The sequence below is a fragment of the Oryx dammah genome, unplaced genomic scaffold, assembly GCF_014754425.2.
Source record: "Oryx dammah isolate SB20612 unplaced genomic scaffold, SCBI_Odam_1.1 HiC_scaffold_28, whole genome shotgun sequence".
Lineage (NCBI taxonomy): Eukaryota > Metazoa > Chordata > Mammalia > Artiodactyla > Bovidae > Oryx > Oryx dammah.
In genome coordinates this window covers 67,260,599-67,280,348 of record NW_024070212.1, presented here as the reverse complement: position 1 = coordinate 67,280,348, position 19,750 = coordinate 67,260,599, and positions in this window count along the sequence as shown.

Sequence of the window (19,750 nt, the reverse complement as noted above, 5' to 3'; positions counted from 1 at the left end):
TGTGATCATGGAAGCCATCTGTTAAAGGTGACAAAATGGATGTCAAGATGTCCCACCCCCAACACACAAATACACCATTGTGGTCCCACATTGCTAGTATGTGAGTAAGAAATAAACTTCTAATGTGCTGCTGCTGCTAAGTCGCTCCAGTCGTGTCCGACTCTGCGACCCCATAGACGGCAGCCCACCAGGCTCTGCCGTCCCTGGGATTCCTTAGTCTAATGTGCTAAACCATTACAATTCTAAAGTTTATTTGGCACAGCAATTAGTCTGTTGCAATCAATACCAAAAAAAAAAATCATTCCTTAAAATGAGGTACTACTGTTTAAAAAAAAAAAAAAAACACCTAAAATATATGTGATTGGCCAGGCAGTGGATAATACAGAATTAATGTCAGAGGCTAGAAAGCTGGAGGATCCTAGTATACAGTGGCAATACATCTGGTGAAACTATTACCTGCAAAAACTCAGAAAACTGGTCATGTGCCTGCTGAACCTTCAGCACTGCCCTGCCAGAGACTCCACTTGCCAGTGTGAAGTGAAAGCGTTAGTCCTTCAGTCATGTCCAACTTTTTGCGAGCCTATGGACTGTAGCCTGCCAGCCTCCTCTGTCCATGGAACTCTCCAGGTAAGAATACCAGAGTGGGTAGCCATTCCTTTCTCAAGGCAATCTTCCCAACCCAGGGTCTCCCACATTGCAGGCAGATTCTGAGCAGTCTCAGCCACCAGGAAAACCCAACACTTCCCACTCTTCCTGCAGTTAAGTAGGGTCATATGGTAGCTGGCTATCCTCAGAACCAGAACAGACATGATCTTTGTCATCACATTCTCCTTCTTTGTGTCCTTTCTACCAGTTCAATCTTGGAAACCGTGTTTAAGATGAAGAAACCACCAAATGGATGGCAACTAGGTGCCTCAGAGTTACCGTTTGGAAAACAGTCAACTCCACCAATTATAAATATGAAGGTTTTTTTCTTCTTTTTACTTTACATGGAAGAGAAACAGAACATTAAACATTTTTAGACTTTCTGTTAGAGCAGAAGATACCTTAACTGACAAAACACTCTGAAGCTCATTTGTAAAAATGAAGCAAATCATTTCAGCTCATCAACACAATTCTCAGTAAAATCAGAGAAAATTACCTTCATGAAAGAACCTTGAAAATGTCAAATGCATAAACATTTAATTTTAAAGTCAGTATGCAGTGTACAAGATTAAAAGCCCTGGTAAGGGGCTCTGAGAAACCTAGTCTTGAACACCAGTTCTACCATTTACTGGCTGTATAACCTTGAACATATAGATTTATCATCTTGCAGCCTCCTTGTTCTATTATATAAAATAGGGAAAACTGACTCTTCTTCGTACAGTTATTATGACAACATTATAGCACATAAAACATGCTTTGGGCAAAGTCAGACATTAAGAAAAGTGCCAAATTGATTCTCTCTCCTTATTCTATAATAATTTCAGGCTATTAAGGAAAACTTAAAAAACTAGCAGTTTGTATTGCTATACAAAAAATTTTAATTTTAGTGAAAGTCTTCAATCAGTGACTCTAATGAAAACGAAAAAACACAAGTACAAATTAATAGGATGACGGAGAAACAAAGAGCCAGTCTTCCCACCACATCTTAGTGAAAGTCTCTTGAGAAATTATTTCCTTCTTATCTCTCTATTCCTCTGCCCCTCCTCAATCTCATCCCTCTTTGCCAAGCACTGAAAGCCTATAAAGCAGTAACAAAATAGATAATGGATCAGATATTTCTTTGTTAGCTGAGATTTTTCTTACTACATTCCCTCAACTTACAAAAAACTAAAGATAGCAGATCTTGCTCCATTTTCAAGCTAATCTCACTTTATTAAGGTGAGCATTCTGGTAAGCATAACTGATGATAATAGCAATACTTTCATGTTTGCTAAGCATTCAATAAAGTTCAAAGCACTTTCACACACATTTTCTTATAATAATTGAAGTAACATGATCAAGCAATACCTACAAGAAGGAAAAGCTTCCAGTCCTGAATTTCATGAGCCAAGGAGAGATTATGGTGGTATTGATAGTCATCAGTAAGCTGCCACATCACCCCAAAAGACAACTGAAATAGTTTACACTCCAGGTTCTTATACAGTAGATTCTTGTTGAATAATTGTGCTCCTCTGATGAATTGTTATCTGAGTTAAAAAGCTTCAGGCATAGAGAAATGACAGATGCCAATGAATAATGCCAAAGCCAAATGCTTAATAAAACAGCATTATACAGCAAAATAATCAACTTCCGTTGTTCTCTTTAAAAAAAAAAAAAAGCCTTTTTCCCTGGGCACACATGTTCTAAAACTGGATATAATAAGCTCAAGTCACACATACAAAGCTGATCATTCAGATACAATGAGAATGAAATTACTAAATTTCTTTGTGATAAAACAATGCATAAGATAGATTCAAGTACTAAAAGCAAGTGTGAAAATCAGCACATGGTACCCAGTGAAGTGCCAACAATAGTTTTTATTAACAAAAGCAACAGAAAAAAGGCAGCAATTTCGATGCACCAAATAAAAGAACAAATTCCATGTCACATCACACCACACACACACACACACACACACACACACACACACATCCTCCTTCCCACCCATAGGTCAGTAAGACTAAACAACACTGATCAAAGGACAAAAAAATATTTTTGCCTATATATCTGCTAGTATGCTTTTAACCAGCAGCATTTTGCTTTATCATTGTCTCATGGGAAGTCTGAACTCCCATGAAATCAGTCAATTACAGTGTCAACCACCCTGTGGATCCTCAGTTAATATTCATGCATGAAGATAAGGATAAATGTTAAGATTTCTACTTTTAAAAAAAATTTTAATTTGTTTTGGCCTGTATACTGACATTGAAAGAATTATTATTTCAAAAGTGGTTCAAATGGCACTTTAGCATATTCTTTAACCAAGTACAAGTACTGTGATGGAACAAGCCTGGTACTGGGATCTCAGGAAGGGAGCTCCAATCTTGGCTTGGTTGGTCCTCAAATCACTCAACCTCTCCTGAGCCCTAATTTCCTTATCTGCTTCCTGCTCTTCTTGACTATCTCACATGGTTATTCTGAGTATTAAATGAGACTAAAGAACTATGTTAAAGTTAGAACTGTAATGTGTTAGGTATCATTGCCACTATGTTTGATTCTCAACAACACTCACAGCCACAGGAAGAGTTACAAAAATACATGGACATCTCAACATCTCTCAAGTGATGTCAATTAATTCTTCTCCTTAATAATGTTAATACATATTAATAATTTATATTTGTCAAAATCTCATACTTGAATCTCATTCTTCTCAAAAATGCATTAACCTCTAAAGTAATAAATGTTCTGCTGAAACTTCATTTGTAAAAACAAGTTCTCACATGTTGACACAATCATTGACTTGCCATAATATTTACGTTGAAGTGAAAGAGAAAGACTGTCTACATGAATGGTCTTAGAACTACTCCAACAATATCATTCTGCCAGGCTAATCCACCACAAGCAGCACCCCAAGTCACCAAAGTAAGAGCTGAAAAGGATCTCTAATGTGTTCTCATGGGTAGGCTGGAGATGTGAAAAAAGGAGATTAAAAGCACATGAAAAGAGACTCAACAGCACTAATTATTAGAGAAAATGCAAATCAAAACTATTACAATGAGGTATCACCTCACACCGGTCAAAATGGCCAACATCAAAAGGAGGGTATGGAGAAAAGGGAACCTTGCTATACTGTTAATGAGAACGTAAACTGGTAGAGCCACAACGGAGAACAGTATGGAAGGGTTCCTTAAAAAACTAAAATAGAGCAACCATATTATCTAGCAATCCCACTCCTGGCATATTTCTGGAGAAAATCATAATTAAAAAAATACATGCACCTCAGTATTCACTGCAGCACTATTTATAATAGCCAGGACATAGAAGCAAATGTCCATTAAAAGAAGCAAATGTCCATCAAAAGGAAAAGAAGATGCAGTACACACATGCAATGGAATATCACTCAGTCACAAAAAATGAAATGCCATTTGCAGCAACACGGATGGATCTAGAAATTATCACATTAAGTGAAGTCAGAGAGAGAAAGAAATATCATATGATATTGTTTATATGCAGAATCTCTAAAAAAATGATAAAAATGAGCTCATTTACTAAACAGAATCAGACTCATAAAGTTAGAAAACGAACTTATGGTTACCAGGAAAGAAGGGATAGTTAGGAAGTCTGGAATTAACATGTACACACTGCTACATTTAAAATGGATAACCAACAAAGACCTATAGCACAGGGAACTCTGCTCAATATTACATAACCTAAATGGGAAAAGAATTTGAAAAAGAATATATACATGTATATGTATAACTGAATCACTTTGCTGTATACCTGAAACTAACAACAATGTTAATCAACTATATTCCAATATAAAATAAAAAGTTAAAAGTATCAAAGTGATGAAAATTAGTTGGGATAAAATACTCATGTCTCAAGAACTGGAAAAATCAATATGTTTGTTCAGAAATTTACAGCTTTGATCAGAAAGGTTTTAAATTGGAAATGAAAGTAGTGCAGTGAAAATGTTCAGTTAAAACTATAAAAATAGAATGGTTACTTTGGAGGACATAAATGATATTGGAAGAAGACTTGCAATAGAGGAGAGGCTCAATAATTTACATCAGAAACCCATTTGCAAAGGAGAGGCAGATATAAGAGTTATGATCTAAGATGTCTATACTCCAAAGCACAATGGGTAATAAATTTGAGATACTAACACAAGGAAATAAATACAATTTTATTTACCATATCAGTAAATATTTATTGAATGCTTATTATATACTAAGCCCTGAGTTACAGAGATGAAATACAGTGCCTGACAACTTCAGTGGCTGAGATCTACAGTCTAGTGAGTGAGGCAGTTTAATGGACTAATAATTATAGTAGTTTAAATACAGACAGAGATATATATGGATTTCTCTGAAATAAGAGATGAGGGACATCTAACTGAGGAGGTTAGGGAAAATTTGCTAGAGTAGGTAGCTCTTGAACAGAGTCCAAAAGAGCAGAAAGAGCTGGGGTGTTCTAAGCAAATAAGTCCAGTTGGCCTTTTGTAGCCACAGGTTCTACACACAGATTGAACCAATTAGAGATGAAAATATTCCCCCCAAATTCCAGAAAGTCCTCAAAAGCAAAATTTGAATTTGCCATACTCCAGCAACTATTTACATACTATTTACATTACATTTGCAACTATTTACATAGCATTTGCATTTTATTCTGTATTAAAAGTAATCTTGCGATGTTCTAAAGTATCCACAGATTTTATATAGGTTATATGCATATACTACGCCATTTTTTAAAGAGACTGGAGCATGTGCAGATTTTGGTATCTGCAGGGGTTCTTCCAAATCCCCAATGAATACCTAGGGGTGACTGTAATGTATTTCCCCAACTTGAAAGGATAACAGTACAGCTAGATATCAGAGATTAAAATGTTATTATTTCACAGAAAAGAATCCCAGGCTGGAGAAAGAGCAATGTGATTGGTGCAAAAGCTGGAGGAGAATAAAAGGAGAAAGAAAGAAAGCTGAGACCACTCAGGGCATTTGAACAGGCCCTTTGCCCAACTGACGGGTGTAAATGCCGCATTTTGGAAGCAGCCATTTTAAAAGCAAAAACAAAAAAATTAAGATTTACTGAGCATCTACCATGTAGCTACTAGACACTGTGCAAAACACATTCACATATACTGTCTCAAGATATTTAATTATGGGGGACTTAAAATACCTGGGCTTTCCTGGTAGCTCAGTTGGCAAAAAATCCACTTGCACTGCCAGAGACCCTGGATCGACTCCTGGGTCAGGAAGATCCCCTGGAGAAGGGATAGGCTACCCATTCCAGTATTCTTGGGCTTCCCTGGTGGCTCAGACAGTAAAGAATTTGCCTGCAATGCAGGAGACCTGGGTTTGATCCTGGGTTGGGAATATCCCCCTGGAGAAGGGAATGGCTACCCACTACATTATTCTTGCCTGAAGAATTTCATGAAAAGAGGAGCCTGGTGGGCTACAGTCCATGGGGTCACAAAGAGTCGAACAAGACTGAGCAACTTTCATTTCAAATAGCTAGGTATCTCAAAGAATTCTATTTGATAAAATCAGTGCATCTTATAAATTCCTGGTGTGCATGATTAGAGCTCCTGTTTGAGAAATTAGAAGAATAAAGGCACATGGTCTCTGAACCCAATTCTGACCAACAACAAAGATGAGAAAGTATTTAATGAAACAAAAGTGATAGAAACAATGGGGAAAATCAAAAATGGCATCTCAGATCTTGTTATATTCAAGAACAGAAATACTAAATATAGCCAGATTTGTATTCTAAATATAGTAGACTTGTTATTGGACAGTACTTTCTAAACTTTTCAAGTATGGGGACTTCTTTTTTAACATATAATGTGTTTTACAGACATTTACATGGTAGCTGAAAGTGAAGGTGAAAGTCGCTCAGTTGTGTTTGACTCTTTGCAACCCCATGAACTATACAGCCCGTGGAATTCTCCAGACCAGAATACTGGACTGGGTAGCCTTTCGCTTCTCCAGGGGATCTTCCCAACCCAGGGATCAAATCCAGGTCTCCCTCACTACAGGCAGATTCTTTACCAGCTGTGTCGCATGAGAAGCCTTTGTGGCTACCCTTACATGGTAGCTATATCAGTTAATTTAAAACACACATAAAGCTTGTTGGGGGTGGGGGGCATGACTGCACAAACACTGCAGTGATAAAAGCAAATGTGTTTTGAGAACTTGCATGAACATATTCCACCAAAAATAAAGTATAATAATTAGGATGCAAAATAACAAAGTACAGCAGAGTGTCTCTCATTTGAACAAATATTACCTAAAAAATCCATTTTAATATATTCTCAATACAGTCTCACCAGCAATATTTTTACAAGGTATTAACAGAGAGATGCAACCAATATGCACATTTATGAAACTAACTCCTGCAAAGTGATATAAATGGTTGAATGCCTGCTTTTGCCAGTGAGAACCGAACAATTTCTCACTACAGGGAGGTGTATAACATCTTTGAGGCTAACCTGGGGTCATTTGGTAAATTATCTTTTCCAAGCATTAAATAGCTACAAGCTTCAAAGAGTTAATGAACCTCTTAAAAAGCGAGTGATTTACTTCTTTCTCACTGGAAGGGTCAAGTCAGCCTCTTCATTAATCCTCTCACCATTCAAGTGATGCAGAAAGAGACACACAATATAATCCCAATTACATGACTGGGACGTTAAAGTCCAAAAGTGCTTAGTGACTGGCACAAGCCCACAGAGAAGTTATGTGCAGAGCTGTGACAGGAACTCATAAGCCTCTGGGTCTTGTTTAACCTTGTTGATGTGCTATGGCTTGGCCTCGATAAATCTGATAAGGTGCTCATGTAAATAAGTACAGCTCAAGTAAAAAAATAAATAAATAAAAGGCTTAACATATGGATTTCTTTCCTAAAATGTAATCTTATGGTAAGGAATTATTTTATAAATGAATAATGAAAAATTGACTCAAGATTTATATATAGTCAGATTTTCAACATCTGAAATGACTGACTACAGCTCAATAAACGGTAAGAAAACCAGAAATCCTTTTCATGTAATATTAAAAGAATTGAACTTACTTTGAACCTAGGACCTCAAAGATAGTAATCAGCATCTGGGTGTACAGTAAACATAATTAACCCAAGTTCCAGTAGAATGACTGACTCTTCCTTGATTTCTGCAGTTATTATATTGAGTTTTTGAGGAGTCCTGAACCCAATTTATGGACCTAACAGAAGCAGAAGGTATTAAGAAGTGGCAAGAATACACAGAAGAACTGTACAAAAAAGATCTTCATGACCCAGATAACCATGATGGTGTGATCACTCACCTTGAGCCAGACATCCTGGAATGCTAAGTCAAGCGGGCCTTAGGAAGCATCACTATGAACAAAGCTCGTGGAGGTGATGGAATTCCAGTGGAGCTATTTCAAATCCTAAAAGATGATGCTGTGAAAGCACTGCACTCAATATGCCAGCAAATTTGGAAAACTCAGTGGCCACAAGCCTGGAAAAGGTCAGTTTTCATTCAAATCACAGGAAAGGCAATGCCAAAGAATGCTCAAACTACCACACAATTGCACTCATCTCACATGCTAGTAAAGTAATGCTCAAAATTCTCCAAGCCAGGCTTCAACAGTATGTAAACCATGAACTTCCAGATGTTAAAGCTGGATTTTAGAAAAGGCAGAGGAACCAGAGATCAGATTGCCGAAATCCGCTGGATCATTGAAAAAGCAAGAGAGTTCCAGAAAAACATCTACTTCTGCTTTATTGACTACACCAAAGCCTTTGACTGTGTGGATCACAACAAACTGTGGAAAATTCTTCAAGAGATGGGAATACCAGACCACCTGACCTGCCTCTTGAGAAATCTATATGCAGGTCAAGAAGCAACAGTTAGAACTGGACATGGAACAACAGACTGGTTCCAAATCAAGAAAAGAATATGTCAAGGCTGTATACCGTCACCCTGTTTATTTAACTTATATGCAGAGTACATCATGTGAAATGCCAGGCTGGATGAAGCACAAGCTGGAATCAAGATTGCCAGGAGAAATATCAACAACCTCAGATATGCAGATGACACCACCCTTATGGCAGAAAGTGAAGAAGAACTAAAGAGCCTCTTGATGAAAGTGAAAGAGGAGAGTGAAAATGTTGGCTTAAAATGCAACATTCAGAAAACTAAGATCATGGCATCTATTCCCATCACTTCATGGCAAATAGATCGGGAAATAATGGAAACAGTAAGAGACTTTACTTTTTTGGGCTCCAAAATCACTGCAGATGGTGACTGCAGCCATGAAATTAAAAGACGCTTGCTCCTTGGAAAAAAAAGCTATGACCAACCTAGACAGCATACTAAAAAGCAGAGCCATTACTTTGCCAACAAAGGTCCGTCTAGTCAAAGCTATGGTTTTTCCAATAGTCATATATGGATGTGAGAGCTGGACTATAAAGAAAGCTGAGCATTGAAGAACTGATGCTTTTGAACTGTGGTGTTAGAGAAGACTCTTGAGAGTCCCTTGCACTGCAAGGAGATCCAACCGGTCCATCGTAAAGAAAATCAGTCTTGAATATTCATTGGAAGGACTGATGTTGAAGCTGAAACTCCAATACTTTGGCCTCCTGATGTGAAAAGAACTAACTCTATGGAAAAGACACTGAGGCTAGAAAAGATTGAATGCGGGAGGAGAAGGGGACAACAGAGGATAAGATGGTTGGGTGGCATCACCGACTCAATGGACATGAGTTTGAGCAAGCTCTGGTAGCTGGTGATGGACAGGGAAGCCTGGTGTGCTGCAATCCATGGGGTCACAAAGAGTCAGACACAATTGAGCGACTGAACTGAACTGAACCCAATTTTTGGTTAGTGACTCAAATGGATTTAGATAAATGTATTAAGGGTTGAAACATTTACCTAACAACCATGCAGTGATGATTTGGTGCCACATTCTGTGTGGGTGATCAGGTATGTAAGTAAAACAAACAAGCTCTTGGAGTTCAGGATTTAAAGGGAAAGACAATCAAACATGCACACAAGTAGCCATTACAAAGGGTGATGGGTGTTACACAGAGGAATTCTAGGGAGAACTAGATTGTATAAGGGAAGTAACACATCGTTACCTATTGTAACGGGGTAGGAGTGGAGGAAAATCCCCGGTAAGATGCTCCTGAACAAGACTGAGGTAAAGCTACCTAGGTAAAAAGGGCGAAGAAGAAAATGGACGTGTGTGTGTGTGTGTGCGTGTGCGTGCGTGTGTGTGTGTGTGTGCATGCGTGCTAAGTTGTGTCCAACTCTTTGTAACCCCATGGACTATAGCCTGCCAGGCTCCTCTGTCCATGCAATTTTCCAGGCAAGAATACTGGAGCAGGTTGCCATTTCTGTCCCCAGGGGATCTTTCCAATCCAGGGATTGAATTCATGTCTCTTCCATCTCCTACACTGGCAGGTAGGTCCTTTACCAGCTGAGCCACCAGGGAAGCTCTATAAGCTCACATTCCATATTTATGTTTGCCACATGTACTTTTTGTCAGTAATTTCACTTCTGTTGGAAAAATAAATTTTTCTATTAAAATGAATTTGACAGTGCATAGCCTACCTTACTTTTATTAACTTAATTGCAGTGATCACAGTATTCAGAGTTCTTTCTTCCATTCTATTACCTAATGCTACTTGATCCTCACCACAAATATCAGTTTGATAGAATAATATTGTTAGACTCATTTTACACTAGAGTACCTTGAGCATGAGTTTTATTTTAGTGTATATTTACAGGGTCCGTGAACAATGAAGCCAGAATTGGAACGTAGGACTTCCCTGGTGGTCCAGTGACTAAGAATTCGGCTGCCAATGAAGGGGACTTGGGTTCAATCCCTGGTCTGGGAAGATTCCACATGCCTCAGCTCAACGAGGCCTGAGCCCCACAACTGCTTAGCCTGTACTATAGAACAGGCAAGCCACACTACTGAGCCCACTCCCCACAACTAGATAAAGCCCACATGTAGCAACTAAGATCCACTGAAACCAAATATTAATTTTTTTAAAAAAAGAAGAATTGGAACCTAGACTCCAGTTCAGTTCAGTTGCTCAGTCATATCTGACTCTTTGCAACCCCGTGGACTGCAGCATGCCAGGCTTCCCTGTCTATCACCAACTACCAGAGCTTGCTCAAACTCATGTCCATGGAGTAGGTGATACCATCCAAACATCTCATCTTCTGTCGTTCCCTTCTCCTCATGACTCCAAATCAGGTACTATTAGAGAAGAGACTCAGATCTGAACTACACAGAAAGGAAGTTTAAAGTGCATTAAACAGAAGGAAGTTCTATAGCAACCATGTAGATGGGCATTATTTATAATTTTGATGCAAAGTTCATCTTGAAGCCTGAATTGGCCTAAATCAGCATAACATATCTCCCAAATGCATTTTCCAAAGCATATGATTTTAATAGAGGAATAGTATTCATTCACATTTAATCATTATACTTCTCAAACTCAGATTATTGTTATATCTATCCTGGATGGTTCTTGTTTGCTGCCTTTTCTGCTACACTTGCGAGAACCAAATATCACTAGCTAAAACTGTACAGCAGCACTATAATTCTTTGATCTAACCTGGGAGCTCTTCAAATTTGGTCGACATTCTACACTTGCCTTTCAGTCAACTTGTGTCTGGTACTTGAGATTCTGAGGGTGACAATAACTGTACAAATGCATTACATTTCCAGGTAAGTCAGCACAGCCAGCAAGTGGAGTGCTCAGATCCTCTACCTGTGAAGGAAATGCTGACTGGTAGCCAAGGAGTTAAGGGGCTTCCCCGATGGCTTACTGGTAAAGAATCCGCCTGCAATGCAGGAGATATTGGAGACATGGGTTCAATCCCTGGAATGGGAAGAAATGACAACCCACTCCAGGACTCTTGCCTGAAAAATCCCATGGACTTAGGAGCCTGGTAAGCCACAGTACAAAGGTTGAAAAGAGTCAGACACAACTGAGCACAGTACAAATAAAAAATGAGACACAGACACTGAATAAAGGAGCTTCCTTTCTTTTCTAACTCCTTCCCCTGTAATCTGAGATGATCATTTTAATCTCTCTTCTTTACCAACATAAGTTTGATTTGGAACAGGATTATTTTTTGGTACTTAATTAGGTAATTAGTATTTTCAAACATCTACACATCACCAGAAAACATGCTGATTACACCAACTAAGTAGTTTATTTCAGACTATGCAAGGGTAATGGCAGATTTCTGATTTAAATAAGCAGGAATAAAGGTAAGTTACTTTGATATAATTACTCAGGGTCAAAAACTACACTGATCTATTAGGATAAACCCAGACCACATGTCCAGTACTATTTGGGGGCACCTGTTATAAATGGAAATAAAACATGATGCTTGACTACAGAAACTAAAATTTTATCTTGTCTTAATAAGGTAAATGTCTTTCAGGTATATGACTCAGAGATGGAGAGCAACTTATAAAACTGACAGCAATAAACTCAGAAAATAAACTTTTTTAATAACTGAAAAAGGTTTTAGAAATCATCCATTCCAATTATAGTAATTAGTACCACTATAAAAAGCTCTTGATTATTTCAGAAATTTTGCATCAGTATGAAATCTAAAATTTATCAAACTGAAATCTTATATACCATGGTATGAAATGGCTTTATATACCATTCTTTCTGTATGTAGAAGTTAGTTCCCAAACGCCTTTTCTAAAACATGAGTTCCCATGGACAGAAGCAATAGTTTGGCTGTGAACTAGTTGAGATCAAGGTCTAAGAACTTGTTCATTCATGTTACATAAGTAAACGAATAAACTGATGAGTGAATGTAAGTTCTGTGTTAGACGATGACCACGGCAGACACTGCATATGCCCATTCACCTATAACTTCCCAGTATCCAGCTAAGTATATGGTACATAGTAAGTCCTCCAATAAGCCTCATCAAATTGAGTCTTTGACCCTCTCTTTTTGCAAGGTGGGATAAGAGTTCTTAAACAACCACTTTTGTCATATGGAGTACTGAAGCACATCACATGTGCAAATTTATCGTGAAATTTTTAAAACTTATTTCAAAGTAACTCTAGGCAGCTGCTTCCAAGAATATTTCCCCTATTACAAGCCTCTAAAAGAGTCAGTTTCACTTATGGGAAGAATCAGGTGTGGCTCCTATAAATAACCCTGCTTGGAGGACCAGCCTATTTTTAGAGGCTTTCTTTAAAAGTAATGATGCATCTCCAGACTTAAGCCAGGGAACTCCTTAATAGGAGCAGCATGTTAGGAAAATTCCCCTTTTCAGTGAGTCCCTATTCTAAGTAAATCTACACTAGGAGCTGCTGTTCCATCAGTACACTAGGAGCACTGTTCCATCAGTGACTACAGCAGCTGTACTTTCCTTCCAATTTCTCTGCCCTTCATGAGTTTTCACTGGATGTGCAAGAAGCTACTGCAGAAATCTAGGAACAGAAATGAACAGAGCCAAGGTGAAACAAATATTAATCAGAGAGAGAGAAACAGCACAGATACCAAACCATAACAGAATGAAAAGAAGCAGCTAGATCACTAAATGAAAAACAGACCTTGCAGACTCCCAAGAAAGTATGAGTGGAGGCAGAGCTAGGAGCCCAAGAAAACAAGATAGAACACAAAAGCTGAGAAGAAAATGGCAACACACAAGCATGGGAGAAAAGCAAGAGACCAGCAGAAGGGGATTTATGCTTGGACGACTTTGACCCCAGGGAGACAGCTGACCTGCACATGAAGGAAACAGAAATAAATAGAGGAAATACCTTAATAAGGTGGGAGCAGACTAAAATGAGGAGGAACTTAAAAATGGAAAAGGAAAAATAAAAACCGACTAAACAGACTAAAATGAGGAGGAACTTAAAAATGGAAAAGGAAAAATAAAAACCAAATAAACTCATAAGTAAAAAAGTACTTCCCAAACATCAGTGATTGTGGAGTTGTCATTTTTTTAAAAGTTGATTTTCAACAATATCTTTTCCCACCCCTAACTTCCCAATAATCACCCAAGTATCTACACTAACTCCAGAAAGAACCTTCAATTTGCAGTGCAGAGGGACCCTTGAAAACTCAGCAGTCAGTTTTGCCATCTCTTACATTAGATTTCTCTGAGATTTCCCAAATATCATAAAACGGTGACAGTGAGAGTGGTTATTAAAACAAAAAGTGTTATAACCACCTTTTTATCTGCAGGAGCCATAAATTCTAAGTCTTGATTCTAGAAGGATCGTGAAGCAAAATGTACAAGATAGGCATATATTAAAAGGAATGAACTGGCAAGTCTGGTTTATAAATACATATGCTTTCTCACATAAGCTTTTTGTCACTTTAAACAGATGAATGCCACTGTGAGAAGTGTTCAAATTTCCAATAAATTTGATGTATCCATCCAGGAGAAAAGTATGGTCATTGAAAATAGCATTCTCAAAGAATATTTAAATGATAGGAAAAAAATCATCATATCGTTTTAAGGGAAAAAAAAAGACACTAAACGTTCTGTCATGTGATCCCAGTTATTTAAAATACATATACATAAGTGAAAGGGAAAGTGAAGTTGCTCAGTCGTGTCTGACTCTTTGCGACCCCGTGGACTGTAGCCCACCAGGCTCCTCCGCCCATGGGATTTCCCAGGCAAGAATACTGGAGTGGGTTGCCATTTCCTTCTCCAGGGGATCTTCCCAACCCAAGGGATCGAACCCAGGTCTCCTGCATTGCAGACAGACGCTTCACCATCTGAGCCACCAGGGACGCCCATACATATATATAGGCATATATTAAATAACCTCTTGAGAAAAAGTAAACTAGATCTGCATTGTACAGTACAGGTGGTCTATACTGATCTGCAGCACTTAGTGCAAAAGTTATTACTTATTCATCAAGACTTAAGCTGCCTGTCTGTGCACTGCAGTATGTCCAATGCTGAGCACTGTGACTGATGCATATACTCAATAAATTGATCTGCTAAACAAAATAATGAATGAGATAACAAATAAATAGAAAGAGACTGGGAAAACAGATAAAACATGATTTAGAGTTTTTTTCTCAGCACTGATTTGATAGAAGTGGTTTTAATTTTCTTTCTTAAAAAATTCTGTCTTACAACAAATAAGGACCTACTGTATAGCACAGGGAACTAACTGCTGAATGTTATGTGGCAGCATGGAAGGAAGGAGAGTTTGGGAGAAGAATGGATACATGTATATATGTATGGCTGAGTCCCCTTGCTGTCCACCTACAATGATCACATTTTTAATTTACTATACTCCAATATAAAATAAAACATTTTTTAAAATTCTGTTTTAAATAATTCTAAAACCATTTTCCTGACTAATCACAAAATGTTACTAGTAAAAGTCAATCTCAAAAGAGCACATATTTTATGGTTCCATTTACATGAGATATCCAGAAGAGGCAAATCAATAGGAAAGACAGATAAGTAGTTGTCTAGGGCTGGGAGACAGAAGTGAATGCTAGAGACTCCTTGTTGCCTGGTAAAAATGTTCTAAAAGTAGAGTAGATTGGTGGTCACACAGCCCCATCAGTCTAGTCACTCAGTCATGTCCGACTCTTTGCGACCCCATGGACTGCAGCACGCCAGGCTTGCCTGTCCTTCACCAACTCCTGGAGTTGACTCAGACTTATGTCCATCGATTCGAGGATGCCATCCCACCATCTCATCCTCTATCATCCCATTCTCTTTCCACATTCGATCTCTCCCAGCATCAGGGTCTTTCCCAGTGAGTCAGTTCTTCGTATCAGGAGGCCAAAGTATTGGAGTTTCAGCTTCAACATCAGTCCTTCCAATGAATATTCAGGATTGATCTCCTTTAGGATGGACTGGTTGGATCTCCTTGCAGTGCAAGGGACTCTCAAGAGTCTTCTCCAACACCACAGTTCAAAAGCATCAATTCTTCGGCACTCAGCTTTCATTATAGTCCAGCTCTCACATCCATACATGACTACTGGAAAAACCATAGCTTTGACTAGATGAACTTTTGTTGGCAAAGTAACGTCTCTGCTTTTTAGTATGCAGTCTAGGTTGGTCATAGCTTTTCTTCCAAGGAGCAAGCATCTTTTAATTTCATTGCTGCAGTAACCATCTACAGTGATTTTGGAGCCCAAAAAAGTAAAGTCGCTCACTGTTTCTATTATTTCCCCATCTGTTTGCCATGAAGTGATGGGAACAGATGCCATGATCTTAGTTTTCTGAATGTTGAGTTTTAAGCTAACATTTTCACTCTCCTTTTTCACTTTCATCAAAAGGCTCTTTAGTTCTTCTTCACTTTCTGCCATAAGGGTGGTGTCATCTGCATATCTGAGGTTGTTGATATTTCTCCTAGCAATGATTATTCCAGCTTGTGCTTCATCCAGCCTGGCCTTTCATATGATGTATTCTGTATATAAGTTAAACGAGCAGGGTGACAATATACAGCCTTGATGTACTCTTTCCCTGTTTGGAACCAGTCTGTTGTTCCATTTCTAGTTGTAACTGTTGCTTCTTGACCTGCATACAGATTTCCCAGGAGGCAGGTCAGGTGGTCTGGTATTCCCATCTCTTGAAGAATTTTCCACACTTTGTTGTGATCTACACAGTCAAAGGTTTTGGCATAGTCAATAAAGCAGAAGTAGATGGTTTTCTGGAACTCTCTTGCTTTTTTGATGATCCAACAGATGTTGGTGATTTGATCTCTGGTGCCTCTGGCCTGTAAATATACTAGAAACCACAGAACTTCACATTTTAAAGAGAATTATATTAAATATAAAGTATATCTCAATAAATCTGTTTGACACTTTAATTATTAAACATTAGATATCTTAAATATTAGTTAAAATTATTAGATATCTTAAATATTAATTAAAAATTATTTCATTACAAGTTTTTTAAAAAAACTTGAAACCTCAAGAAAGCCTTCAGGTTGTGGCTCTGGATATGCATATCCCTACTTTTTTTTGTTTTCCCATATCAGGGCTCAGTTGGTAAAGAATCTGCCCAGGTTCTATCCCTGGGTTGGGAAGATTCCCTGGGAAAGGGAATGGCAACCTACTCTAGTACTCTTGACTGGAGAATTCCATGGACAGAGGAGCCGGGCAGGAATACATCCATGGGACTGCAGAGTCAGACACAACCTTCCGACTTTTACTTTACTTTCGTCACTTAAAGACAGTGAAGACAAATTGAGCACAAAGTGGGAACCCATCCAGATAAGATAAATTTCTTGGCTCATAAGCTAAACTACCTTAAGTAGAACTCCTTGTGTATTTATTACATTATTATTTGTACCCTTCCCCAACACACACATAAAACTCTCCATATTAAAATGCAGAAAAACTGTATATGCTGAAAATATGCAGTATTCCACAAAATATTAAAGAGACTGAAACTACTATTTCTTCTTCATTTAGCTTACATGTGTCTGACTGTCATCTCCTAAATAAAATATCCCTATCATGCAAGAACTCTCCAGTCACTCAGCTCTGAGTTACCAATGACGCCTTTTGTAAGATGGAAATAGGGTGGTAGAGTTTTCTCTGAGGAAATCAGACTGATTGCTAAAAGAAAATTCCCTGGTCACCTGTCATTTTCCTTCAGAGGAAAGTGAGATAATCTTGAGGCAGTTGATAAGAGTGTCAAAGATTGAGGGCCATGATGCTAGCAGGACTGACTCCATCCTGGCGAGGGGAGGAGGGAGAATACCAAAATGGCACAGTCACTGAAATCACAAGGATCCTCAATAGACACAGAAGGCCACTTTTATTCATACCCTGAACTGACTTTATATTTCAATTTCTTAAGCAAAAACGTCTTAGTTTTCGAAGCCACACAGAGTCTCATAAATTATGAATGCTTGACTATAAAGTTACACTTAAAAGATAATCATATTATTATAAAAAACACTCTCAAAACTGGGAAGTGGGCAGATCAATTCTAAATTCACTTAAACTTGCTCAATTTAAGAATACTTTCAAATTTCAAATTCTGAAATTGTACCGCTTAGCTACTATACATGCTAAGCATGGGCTTCCTATTACCAAGAGATAGAGATGGATGGATCAATGGATCAATGGGTAGATGAGTGAATATAAAATCGTAGAACGGGGAGTAAAAAAAAGGAAGGAAGGAGGCAGGGAGGAAGAGAAAAGGAGGAAAAATACTGAGAATTTCAACTAGCAGTGATAAGCTACAAGAAGGCTGCTTAGGACAGAAAATAATTTGGGTCAAAAAGACTCATAAAATGAAGTAGTTAAGAAGTAGAAGTTAAAATAGCACCACAATAAAGTAGGGAAGATTTTTTCTCCATTTTATATTATGCTTTAGTACATTGTGGGCAACATAAAGACAGCAGAGAAGAGACAGAGGGCTATTTTAGCATATACTGTTTTTCAAATATTCATCGTTTACTGAAAAAGAAATCTAATTCTGTCTTATTTAAGGCAACACTGTTATATGTTCAAGTTTGCTTGACAAGGAGAAGAGCCAAGGGTTTTTAAGTTACAGCTCAGCAATACATCCTGGAGCCAAGCTGTCCTAACACAGGGTTTACAGGGGGTCGAAACACAGTAATATACAACCCATTAACAGAAAAGCTATCATAAACTCAAAATGTGATGTATGTAGAGCAATAAACTCTGCTCAGCCTTACACAAGGGCAGAAAAGAGGGAAACATTTTCAAAAAGAGAGAGAAAGTAGGGATAGCACCCAAATTTCAGAAAACACAGTGGGTATACTTTGAAGTCTCACATCAAATTTGGGAGAAGGCAACCACATAATAATCATTATTTGAAATACTAGTCACAGGGGGACTAGTTTAAAATTCCAACAAAACTGTGAAAGCCTGAAAACAGAGAAATTGTATAACCTCTGCAAGTACATAAGCACTGGGGTAGAGTTCAGACAACACTGACGTGCCGGCATCAGGGATCCTCTGTCATTCCTAATTCTACAAAGCTGGAAAAACACAGCTTCTCCATGTTTCATTCCATCTTCTGAAACACGAATGTCTGCCTGACTTACCCCTTAAGGTGGTCAAAGAGCTAATATTTGCGAAAACGCTTCAAAGACCAAAGAGTACTACAAAACATAAAGTAGCATACTTTGAAGTGAAGAATCATTTCAGAATAGATGAGAATTCCCTCTGTTCCAGATCCAGGTCTCTTTTTTTTCTCTGCTGGCCTAGTATCTTCTGGGGGAAAAGTGACTCTGTCCTAGTGCCTCTGCTTTTTCTTCCAAGAGCCTTCACAATCAGCCACATCCACTATTTTAGAATGACAAAACTAGATTTAGTGCAGTCATGCTTCCTGAGATGACCGTATTTAAGGTTCTAAACTGAGTTTAACTGTTAAAATTAAGCCAAACATCCTCCTCCAATATGGGAGTACCCACCAGATTTCTCAACCACCTTATCATCACTCAGGCATTCATTGGTACTACTGGTGGAGTGACTGGCAGAAGACACTACTGTATGTAAAACAGATCGCTAGTGGGACCTGCAGGATAACACAGGGAGCACGGCTCAGTGTGGTGATGACCTAGAAGGGGAGATCAGGGATGGGGTAGGAGGGAGGCCCAGGAGGGAGGCGATATATGTATACATCTAGCTGATTCCCTTTGTTGTATACCAGAAACTGACACAACATTGTAAAGCAATTATATTCTAATTTTTCAAAAGCAGTTAATCTCTATAATGGGTGTCAGCTCAGCCTGGAAAAACCAGCAATGAAAAAGGATTAACATTGTGGGGAAGAAAAAAAAAAGAATGTACTGAAAATGCTCTCTCCAGTCTGATCTTCTCTCTACTCACCAGTCCTACGTTTCTATCTTAGAATCTGTCCCTATACAACCTGAAACTAAACTACATATGCAGTGTTTTGCTTTCAGAGATTGAAGACAGCTTTCTTATTCTGAACAGCTTTGAAGACAGAAGATAAAAATATCAACATTTCTTTCAGGGACTTAAATTGTACTCCCTTCATTTGTGGATGACCTGGAGTCTGTCTCCTGTTCTCTTCTTCAAAGGGCAAGTCATCAACATTAAGGGAAAGTAGAGAAAACAGCTTTTGGAGGCAGAAAGAGGAAAAGGCCCTCTTTCATCTGGTTTCCC